Source organism: Lissotriton helveticus, chromosome 5_1, assembly GCF_964261635.1.
Source record: "Lissotriton helveticus chromosome 5_1, aLisHel1.1, whole genome shotgun sequence".
Taxonomy (NCBI): Eukaryota; Metazoa; Chordata; class Amphibia; order Caudata; family Salamandridae; genus Lissotriton; species Lissotriton helveticus.
The window spans coordinates 1572257845-1572268121 of NC_136065.1; the positions used below are offsets into that span (position 1 = coordinate 1572257845).

Consider the following 10277-nt stretch of genomic DNA (forward strand, 5'->3'; position numbering starts at 1 on the left):
CAAAATGTGGTAATTACATTGTATGCAAATTTACAATTGAATGTAAAGAGTTCACATTTGATGACATCCAGGTACAGCTGAAATAATTCTCTAATTGTAACACTTGTAATGTTGTTTACTTAATCCTGTGATAAGATCTACATTGGGCAGACCACCCAGAAAGTGCGGATTAAGATCTGTCAATATCGCAGCCGGCTTCATTGCAAAACACCCAATTCCCCTCTTGTTTAACACTTCAAAAGCGCAGGACACAATGGACAGGCGCCCTCCGCGCCTAGGGGAGGGGCGCCCTTAGTTGCGCCACGGGGCTGAGCCTCCTCCGGGCCCCAGGACAAAAAGAAGGGGGGTGGTGGTGGTGATGACTTCGTGAAGTCAGGCATGGAGAATCGAAACCTACGGGAAACGAAACTTAACAAGTATTTAAGGCTGTGCCCTGGGGAGTTTCATTCTCTTTGTCCCCTTAGGCTGCAGCCTGAGCTTCAGGAGCGTCGTTGAGTGCATCGTAGATGTGGAGTGATGTTCCTGTCGGGCTGAGTCGGAGGGGGCCTGGCGTAGCGTTATAAGTTTTTTACCCTATTGATGTGAGTATGTAATTTCAGTGTAAAACTACCTGAGATCCTACTCCAATCGATTTAAAGGGAGGTTCAAAGCAGTCAGCGGAGAGGAATGCTAAAATGTTTTTCAATGCTTGGTAACTGTTTATCAATGACCCTGATGTGCTAACTTTTCCTGCTGATTGCACAAAATCACCCTGATTATTGTTTTTATGATTGTTAATGCAGCGGGATGCGCCATTATTTTACTTAGGCAGTTGTTGCGCACAATAGGCAGAGAGAGAGCCGAGAATGTCGGTGCCTTTGAATACTACCGTTACCTCATAAAAGGTGGTGGGTCCGCGCTTGTAGTAGAATGTTATGCCAGTGTGCAAGAATGGCGGCAGGAACGTCTGGATGCGTCTTTATTTAACTAAGGCAGTTGTTGCGCAGTAGGGTACAGGGATTGGCGCAAATGTTAGTGCCTTTCAATAATATCGCTACCGCTTAATGAGGCTGCGGACGGGACAGCGGTGCGCTGTGCTGCAACTTTACTGGCCTAATCATACAGGGGGTGAGTTATGCTCCCACTTGATTGACATAAGCTGCCGTGCTATGTTGATAAAAATGGGAACATGGGCTTTAACTATGATTCCTCAGTCCCAGAGGATAACTTTATGCTTTCAATACAAGTTGCACGCGATGCATGCACATTCAGTTGAGGTCTAGTGCTGCACCGTGATCATAACCGGACCCTCTCTAAGTGATTTACGGGATTAGAGATGGTTGTTGTGAACAGAGATGCGGCGATCTGGGCTGCGTTGCCGAACAACTGTATTTTTAATAGTTTGGATGGTGTTTTAGTGTGTTGCTGTGACCTAGTGATTTTCGAGTCGGAAATCTATTTTCCACGTCCATGTTGTACCGGATTCACAGCTGCAGGGTGCGTGTACGCCTGGAAAAAGGGTTCAATGTTTTTCATTCTCCTCTGATCTTTACCCAGCATATTTGGAGTTTAATTATAGGAATATTCACAGTGGCATTTCATTTGTTTGTAAAGCATATGCTATGGTGGCTGAGAAGGTGCGCATGGACAAGGATTCATTTGGCATACTTGTTGCTGTCTCTCGGTTGTCGCAGCCTGTCTGGGCATTATAAGAAGCTCTGCAGCTAGGTACGGGTCTATAAATATGAACTTCAAATGCAGCAAGCAATCAAATATAAGGTTGTGATGGTAATGGAATGGCGAATGAGCCGTTGTGGTCTCCACTTCAAATCCCACTGACCTAGTTCCACGGGGATGGTGATAATAATGATGTCAATGTCAAACCTCATAACCGGGGATTTAATAAAGAACTGAGAGCATTTAAATTCCAACGTAACACTTCGGTGAAGTAGAGGCGTTGTTATCTGAGGTGCTAAGTTAAAGCTATTTTAATATGTTAAAGTGGCTGGAAAAATGCATAAAGGCACTTGTGGTGGCGATTGCGTTTGATGTACCCCACGCATTTGTAATTTCTGTGGCATGTATGTTAAAATCCCGGTCGGAATTGAGCTATTGTTGCAGATGGTTATTCTCTTCCATTAAAGGATTCTCTTGCATTAAAACACTTTGGGATAACATTAAAAATGTCTGAATACCGGAGCTACTACCCTGAATACCTTGGAATTGGGCCCTAGGGTGCAATATCAGTAATGCATAGACAGAGGTAGTGGCGTGGTGAACCACCCAGACACAAATTAAGTGCTAGACTAATGGCATACATCTAGTAGGGGGACATTTTCATAATTTCAGTGTAGTCATGAGTGGCGTTTCAACGTCTGTAAGGGACACTTTCTGGCAAGCAAGGTCAACCTTTGGAAACGAGGGAAACATATAAATATCAGCCTTTCTACTCTCAAATGCGTGCCGAGATCGTCTGAAGATTGCATAATTCCAGTGGCCTTGGCCCCCCTTTTCCGAAACATGTTACTGATCGGACGTCTCGCTGGTAGTCACCCCAACCAGAATGCAGTACAGTGGTGTTACAAATCCAGGGTTTATCCCAGCTAAGAAATTAGGGTTGGGTTATTCAGAGGGCATTTCCTACAGGGCACAGGTTACACTTCGTCTTGCATTTAATCAAAGAGTCCTGGTTACTTTGGCATTACAAGGGGCATTTTATTTGTGTGATATGAAAAAGAGTCCTGGTTACTTTGGCATTACAAGGGGCATTTTATTTGTGTGATATGACTCTAATAGAGGTACAGTTCTGCACAGAGAGGTATGTTAGAACACTCGTTAAAAAAAAAAAAAAAAAAAAAGAGTCTCAGGGCTGGCATGCCTAGATTCAGGTCGCCACTTCAGCGTCTTTAAACTGCTCACAGTGATCCTAGTACATAAAATCTCTTTAAACAATGTGTCTCTCAAAACGGCTCCATAAGAAAATGACGACGGGGAGAAAAGGAGTGATGGCCACACTCTAAAGACGCAATCCCTTCCTCAAACATCCTCAAACATGATGATTCTCAAACATCAAGCAATCGTTAGTAATAGTTAATATATATTTTCAGAGTGGAAATGTTTAAAGCCCATGCTACAACAATACCTTTGTTACTCTTTAATTTAAGGTAAGCAACAAGCGGGGGCACAGACAGTGGGTTAGGCTTGTTTTAGGACAAGGTGTACCCAGAAACATTTTGCAGAGGGCCGCAAAGTTGTGGTCTGTAGTGTCACCATGGGGCCGCACTGACGCCAGCGGGGGTTCTAAAGTGGGAGTAAAGGAAATAAATTATTATCTAGGGGCTGTCGTTAAAAATGAAGGTTCCTAAAGTTAAAGGCCTGGTACCTTCCTTTCTCTATCCACGAATAACCTGTAAATAAATGCTTGCTGTACATTTAACAGTTTATTTCAGGTTAGTACTGAGTCCAGTAAACAGCAGCCTGGTGTCGCTGCAACTCAGGGGGCCGCATGTAAGGGTCAGGAGGGCCGTAGGTGACCTCCTGGCCGTATTTTGGGATATTACTGTATCTAGGGTATGTCTGCAGTCCTGTGAGGTGTCTTGTGTACAATTAATCCCTCAGAGGGGCAATCAAGGGCGAGCCAGGTGTCCTGACGTGAGAAGCAGTTTACATGTTTAAGCCATGCCTTAATTGCATAGCCCATGCCTCTTGAAATTAGGTTTCGCTATGTCCCTGTTATGGACCCGCTGCTTAATGTCCCAGTGGGACAACTTTGATCACGAGGGGGGTAGAAGTTTCGGGACTGAATCTAGGCCACATTTGAGGCTTCCAATACTTACAGTATGTGTGCAGTTGCAGGGGCGAACCTCCTCAGTTGTGGATAAATAAACTGCATCCAATTTGAAAAAATAAAGCAGAAGCGCGCCTAACACTAATGCTTGTTTTCTCTTCCCTTTCATCATCATGGGTGGCACACTGCACGGACATGGAAGCAACATGTTCTGGGGATGGCAGCTAACAGAAACTGCAAGAGGGCAGCCGGAGATCGGTATCAGCAGACATGGGAAGGATTCCATGTCCCGTGTGGTAACTGTTTGGTGTGGTACATGCAAGGGGGTCCAGGGGACTGATAGACAGCTTCGCTAGAAAGTGGCATAATCCCAGTGCATTACAGAGCCTCTCTCGCAACGCGGCAACCATATTATAAGTTTGTGTTCGCATAAGCGGGGACAGGTCTGGGGTGTATGGTCTGCCAATTCCATGACACACAATCGGACAATGCTGGGGACTTGCTTACGGATTTAATACAACTCGCAGGGCTCAGCGCCCTGGCAGTTCTAAAATTTCCCGTTTCTGCAAGGAGTTTTCAGTATGTTACTTACTTGCAAATGTAATATAATTTGTAGGGCCCAACGCCCTGGCGACTTGATGACAGATGTAATACTGTTTGCGGGGCTCATCGTCCTGGCGGTACTAAATTAGCCATGGTTGCAAATTTTTCAGTACATTACTTGCTTACAGAGTTAATATGAATTGCGGGGCAGCACCCTCGCAGTCCTAAGCTTAGCCGTATGTCTGTCCCAATACGCCTGCTGAGGGCAATAATGGTTAATTTATTCCAGGGTGACAAGGTCCGGATATAATCGTCTTGGTCATTCAGTACCAGCCCAAGTACCTATGCGGCATGCTAATGGTCTCTCTATGTAGTTTAAGAGGTGTGGTGAGATCCTTCTGGAGGCAATCATTGTAACAGGACCGTTTTCTACCCAAAGTTGGGACGATCAGTCTGTGACCATGCTGAACAGTTTGTGGCCACACATACCCCAGACCCAATTTCTTTTAGCGAGTTGGCACTCTTCGCGGCCATAGGTGGGGCCTTGGATATTGGCTTTAGTACAATGGCACGGTCACAATGGGCAAAGTGGAGTGGGGCATTAGTGACCCAGCCGGCCAAGTTCAAATATTTGGCCACATTCTAGTGTGCGGCCGATGTAAAAAGTTAACGTGTAAAGTTCAACTGTTCTGCCAAGTTCGAGTGTACGGCCGAGTTAATAGCTGTGCACGTTGGGGCCTGCCGGCACAATATGCATGGCAGAGTGCTAGTGGCCAAAGCGGCCAAGTTCAGTTATACAGACATTTTATAGTGTGCAGCCGACTTACAAATTAAAGGGTAAAGTTCCAAGGTGCGGCCAAGTTGTACTGGTGGGCGGCCAAGTTAAAGTTAAGGGGTGATCTCGTCCCTACTTTCCCTTCGGACTTTCACATATTAATGCAGCTGTTTATTACTGAGAGTCTCTGGTGATCATGTGTCCCGGTGGCAGCGCTACCTCTCTGAAACAGTGAGCACTAGTGCTCAATTTTTCTTCTGCTCCAATGTCCACTATTCAAACATAAGTACCCTTACATGTAATAACTCAGTGCGCACTACGGGCTTTCTCTAGCACCAATTAACAGCTGCCTGACCATGCTGAAAAGTTTGCAGCAGGTGCGGCCGAGGTAAAAAGTTAACGTGTAAAGTTTAACTGTTCAGTCAAGTTCTTCTAGTGTACGGCCAAGGTAATAGCTGTGCGCGTTGGGGCCTGCCGGCGCAATGTGCACAGCAGAGTGGGGCGCTAGTGGCCGAAGCGGCCAAGTTCAGTTATACGGCCATGTTTGAGTGGGTGGCTGACTTACAAATTAAAGGGTAAAGTTCAAAGGAACGGCCAAGTTGTACTGGGTGTGGCCTAGTTAAAGGGTGATCTTGTCCCTATTTTCCCTTCGGCCTTTGACATATCAATGCAGCTATGGGATCCTCGTAGTTTATGACTGAGAGTCTCCGAGGATCAGGTATCCAGGTGGCAGTACTACCTCTCTGAAACAGTGAGCGCAAGTGCCCAATTTTCTTCTGCTCCAATGCCCACTATTCGAACATAAGTGCCCTTCTATGTAATAACTCAGTGCACACTACGGGCTTTCCCTAGCACCAATTAACAGCTGCCCAGTGGGCCAAGGTAGTATGCAGTGCCCCGAGCACGACGCGCATCGGACATCTCAGGAAGTACGTTATCCACTGATGGTGGACGCAATGGATATATGGTGAAGTTATACTGCATATTTTCCAGTGTATGCCATTTGTAAATGGGTAGGTTCTCCAATGATGGTGGATGAAATAGACATATAGTGAAGTTTTCCCGCATATTCTCCATCATAAGTTAATTATGAATGGGCAAGGATGTCCTGTTGGAAGACTGGGAAAGGTTGTGCAAAGCGGGGACTGGATGGCATTCTGGGCACAGTGAATATCACTTTATTATGTGCGGTTCGCTTCGATAGTCAGCTTCTACCTTGGGGTTTAATATATCATGTTCTGGAGCATAGTCAGCGTCTGGGTGGGGGAGGGCGAGTGCGCCGGGAAGCTTCTCACCCTGTGGCGGAGCGCTGACAGTTAACAACAAAGAGGGATGCACAACAATGGAGGTGCAGCCATTCGTTGGGCCCCAGGAGGGGGTAGATTCCACATGTGTAGTGGGTCGGCGGGGAGGAGGGACCGACCTGCCGGTGGTCCTGGACTTTACTGTCCTAACCCACAACGTATGGACTGAGTAGTATCTTGGGGAAGCTGCCTGTGTTCAGGTACCCCAGTGGGCCAGTGCGGTATGCGGTGCCCTGGATGTCAAGTAACTGTTGGCTGTAGTGCGTTGGGGCCTGCCGGCGCAATGTGCGCAGCACAATGGGACATTGGTGGCCGAGACGGGCCAGGTAAAATGTACGGCCAAGTTCTAGTGTACGGCCGAGTCTTAAAGTTAAAGTGTAAAGTTTAAATGTACGGCCAAGTTGTGTACGGTCGAGTTAAAGTTAAAGTGTAATCTTGTACCTAATTTCCTTACTGCCATTGACATGTGATGCTGCTAAAGTGTGATGCTTTGAATAATTGTTATAAATCCAAGAAGGATACCTTCCTTTTGTAATGGTCTGTGGTAAATTGCCTAATTGCCTAGAGTAATGTGAATAAAAAGGCTACGCCGTGGACAACAGACCCTGATTCTGAGAGTTATTGGGCGTAGCGGGCGGTAAGGTGAAGGAATTCGGGGAGGAGGGAATGTCACGTTGTACGCATACTATGGACAGGCGCCCCCCGCGCCTAGGGGAGGGGCGCCCTTAGTTGCGCCACGGGGCTGAGCCTCCTCCGGGCCCCAGGACAAAAAGAAGGGGGGTGGTGGTGGTGGTGGTGATGACTTCGTGAAGTCAGGCATGGAGAATCGAAACCTACGGGAAACGAAACTTAACAAGTATTTAAGGCTGTGCCCTGGGGAGTTTCATTCTCTTTGTCCCCTTAGGCTGCAGCCTGAGCTTCAGGAGCGTCGTTGACCACCCACCCACCCGGCAGAAGAGCGTGGCTTCACGGAGGCGGAGCGCTGACAGTTAACAACAAAGAGGGATACACAACAATGGAGGTGCAGCCATTCGTTGGGCCCCAGGAGGGGGTAGATTCCACATGTGTAGTGGGTCGGCGGGGAGGAGGGACCGACCTGCCGGTGGTCCTGGACTTTACTGCCCTAACCCACAACGTATGGACTGAGTAGTATCTTGGGGAAGCTGCCTGTGTTCAGGTACCCCAGTGGGCCAGTGCGGTATGCGGTGCCCTGGATGTCAAGTAACTGTTGGCTGTAGTGCGTTGGGGCCTGCCGGCGCAATGTGCGCAGCACAATGGGACATTGGTGGCCGAGACGGGCCAGGTAAAATGTACGGCCAAGTTCTAGTGTACGGCCGAGTCTTAAAGTTAAAGTGTAAAGTTTAAATGTACGGCCAAGTTGTGTACGGTCGAATTAAAGTTAAAGTGTAATCTTGTACCTAATTTCCTTACTGCCATTGACATGTGATGCTGCTAAAGTGTGATGCTTTGAATAATTGTTATAAATCCAAGAAGGATACCTTTCTTTTGTAATGGTCTGTGGTAAATTGCCTAATTGCCTAGAGTAATGTGAATAAAAAGGCTACCCCGTGGACAACAGACCCTGATTCTGAGAGTTATTGGGCGTAGCGGGCGGTAAGGTGAAGGAATTCGGGGAGGAGGGAATGTCACGTAGTGCGCATACTATGAGGACGACATCAGATGGACTGTCATCAGTGTAGTAAAACCTCTACCGAGAGGCCCAGACATCGGGCAACTCCTCAACAAAGAAGAACTAAAGTGGATCCTCTGTACTGGCAGCATACAAAGCGGACTCAACAGGCTCGAGGATTGGACCACCTTGCTATAGCCGATCCAACCATATGGGTTTCTTCTATAAAACATTTCTGTACCTTGTAACCCCTATGCCTGACAGCTTTCATAACCCTTTATGAAACTCATTATGTTAGGTTGGCAATAGTTTTCCATCTGATGCATGTATGAATTTTATGCACTGGCTACGTTTTACTGCCCATGATTACAGCCTTGCTGTTTGCTTTGTTGCTAATTATGACAGAAGTGCAATTCATTTCTTTTCCGCTCTGCATTTTCTGATAAGCAACTGTCATTATTGCTGATATTCTCTCTCTTCCGTTTTCTGGCCGGCTTTCACCTCTTTTTCCAAATTTCACAGCATTCTTCCTTCTCTATCAGACACCTTTTCAACATGGCCGCAACCTTTTCAACCTTGTCATACATTCATGGTGCGCAATTGCTAATCAATACACAGATGTGCTGATGGTTTTTATTCACAGGTGATTATCTATCATCTTTAATTTCAGCTTCATTGGATAGAAATGTGCCTCGTGATTTTTTACTTTGCAATTATCTGAGTTACGACAATGTACCTCGTGATTTTTCGCTTCGCACTTTTTTTGATTTTCAAATGTCAACCATTAACGGTTTTTCCCTCTTATTCTTTTTACTCTTTCTATTTGTTTAATTTCTTTATATTCCTTCTCCTCTCGCTGGTTTAAGATATACCTTTTATTTACTTTACTCCCTTTAAAGATGGCCCCCACCTCTGGGTCCTCTGCACTGCACATATTAGCCGACCATGTGACCCACCACATGATCTCTTCAGTGTGGTTGAACCTGAAGCAGACCCTTTTAGCGAGGTTTTTCTTTTGAATAATCAAACTTTGTGTCTCTTTTTCAATTTTAGCGTGCAAGACTCCGTTATGCTCCGTCCCAAACAAAGCACCTGATATAAAGAATCCTGAATGTGGCGCGGCATGTCCGTGTCACGAAGGAGTTGCACTGCAGTGTGCACATATGCAAACAGTATTCACGCGTACTCCATATTTTTATCAAGTTCACGCAAATTTATTCCAAAATGTAATCAGTTTTTCACCATCACGTCAAAGACAAAGTTTCTGCGCTTTATGCATCTTAATACTCTGAGAATGCCCATCCAGGCTTATTCACAGGCAATAACTTGAAACTTCATAATTCCCGAACATTTGATTCTACCCGATGCATTTCGGTCCACACTGCTCCAGTGCACAATACTTTGTATGGCTTCCCTCCCTAAACAAGGGGAGCCCTTTTCAAAATGTTTCTTTTATCCCCTCCAGGCAAACTACCTGTATATTATCCGACCTCACATATGGTGAACTCCAAACTTGGATCAATAAATTGATGGCGTCCCAAGAGTTTCTTTTCAAACTAGGTTTATGGTCCATATTGTGGAGGACTGGGAATAGCAGACATCTGTTTATATATTTCCGTCTGCCAGCTAATCCCTATTAATGACTTTTGTGGCAGAAACGACCCAGTAGTGAAACTAGAATGGATCTTACAAAAAATCCCAACTTGCACACCACCCTATATGGAACAGCTGTCCCTCACACAATCGCAGCCATAACTGGAATATCTCTTCTGTTAGCACAATGCCCAAAAGTGCATTAAATGGCAAGGAACCCTAAGAAATAAAACTGCAGCGCTGAAGTGTAAATGGCTTTGCTACAAAACAAAATTGAACAGATAGAGATTGTGGGACCGGAGAGAGATATTTAAGCTGTGAGATATATGGGTATTCAGTCACCAAATATTTTGAACAATTGACTGCAACATTCAATTTCCTAAAACACAATTTTGTAATACTTGCAGGGAAAATGGGAAAGACTTTCTTAGTTTAACCATGTAGAACCTATATTGACAATGGCATGCCTCTTTTTTTTCTTTTTTTCCACAGATCTCGATTAATAAACATGCTATATCCCTTGAAAGATTCATAGGATAGATGGAAAGGGACTTGAACAACTGGAAGGAGAAGAGTAGACCGAAACACACATACTGGGCATTTCCTTGTGCCTTAGCCTTAAATAGTTGAAGTACTTTCACTAGATTTACTATAACCAGCAAGGCT

The 10277-nt window shown here is 45.5% G+C and overlaps 1 long non-coding RNA gene across 1 annotated transcript; it reads left to right on the top strand.

Annotated features, from left to right (window-relative positions):
• The first annotated feature begins 458 nt into the window (after positions 1 to 458).
• LOC144753715 (uncharacterized) lies at positions 459 to 7966 on the top strand. Its single transcript, XR_013594494.1, has 2 exons — positions 459 to 581; positions 7293 to 7966. It is a non-coding gene; the product is annotated as an uncharacterized LOC144753715 (long non-coding RNA).
• The last annotated feature ends 2311 nt before the right edge of the window (positions 7967 to 10277 follow it).